The sequence below is a fragment of the Limulus polyphemus genome, unplaced genomic scaffold (genome assembly GCF_000517525.1).
Source record: "Limulus polyphemus unplaced genomic scaffold, Limulus_polyphemus-2.1.2 Scaffold871, whole genome shotgun sequence".
NCBI lineage: Eukaryota > Metazoa > Arthropoda > Merostomata > Xiphosura > Limulidae > Limulus > Limulus polyphemus.
In genome coordinates this window covers 366472-367564 of record NW_013666481.1, presented here as the reverse complement: position 1 = coordinate 367564, position 1093 = coordinate 366472, and positions in this window count along the sequence as shown.

Here is a 1093-nt window from a genome sequence, read left to right as displayed (position 1 = left end):
TTGAGTAGTTTGAGCAAAATTCCAACCAAACCAAACTCTCTCTCTCTTGTCAGCAACTCTAAATTAGAGATGACTGTGCGTGAACTTGGGGATTCTGACCTAAACATTAATTAGCCCTTGTGTCAAATAAAGCGTAGTGGCAAGTATGAAGACTTATAAAGCTAAAATTGGGTTTTGATAAGTGCGACGGGCAGAGTACAAACAGCCCATTCTGCACTTTGAGCTTAACAACAAACATGTAAAGTGTCGCTCAGGTTGAAAATATCAAATTCTCAAGTTGCTTGCCCTAACTAATTACACGAAAGAATTTTGAGTTTATATTATGTAACTTCATTGTAATGCTTCGCTTCACTCTGTTTTATTGCTGACTTATATAAAAAGATATGTTATAAAACATTTATAGTATATTCAATAAAAATTCTGAAAAGTCAAACAGACGTTAGTTGTCGTACTCTTAAATTAGTTCGAAATTTTCAGTTTAGGAAATTAACCCATCTTATAATTATGGTAATAAAAGTGGTGAAGTAATAAAGTCTTTAGAGAAAACTTTTAACGTTGCACGCAGAAAACAATGACAAACGCCTATTTTTCTAGTGTTAAGTTTGAACTAGTGGAGATAAATGTATAAAACAGGACATTATTATAAGTGGCTTCTCTGGAAGAAAGAATTACATATGTACAAGGAAAAAGCTGTTATTATAACACTCAGTTTTTGTCTGTCCTGAAAATGCGCGCGCTCTTTATTTCAACGAATGTAAACAAAAGACGGGTGTAAATATACGTTAGGTCTAAGGCTAGATTGTAGAATAACATTATAAGTCTATTACTCATAGTATTAAGTATGGTAAAGTTTAGCCCTAACTAAACTAAAGCAAAAAACGTACACAAGTTACAGTGTTAACTTATCACTTTATCGAATATAGGCCTCACTTAATATAGGCTTAATTAATGTTAAGCTTAAGAAAAGTTGACTTATAGATTTCAGTGTTTGGGATTAGAATTCTTTTGTATTATTCTAGAAATCCTGTATTTAAAGAAGTACTGTTGCAATAAAGATACTATAATTTAACCGCAAATATTTTGCGGACCTCTG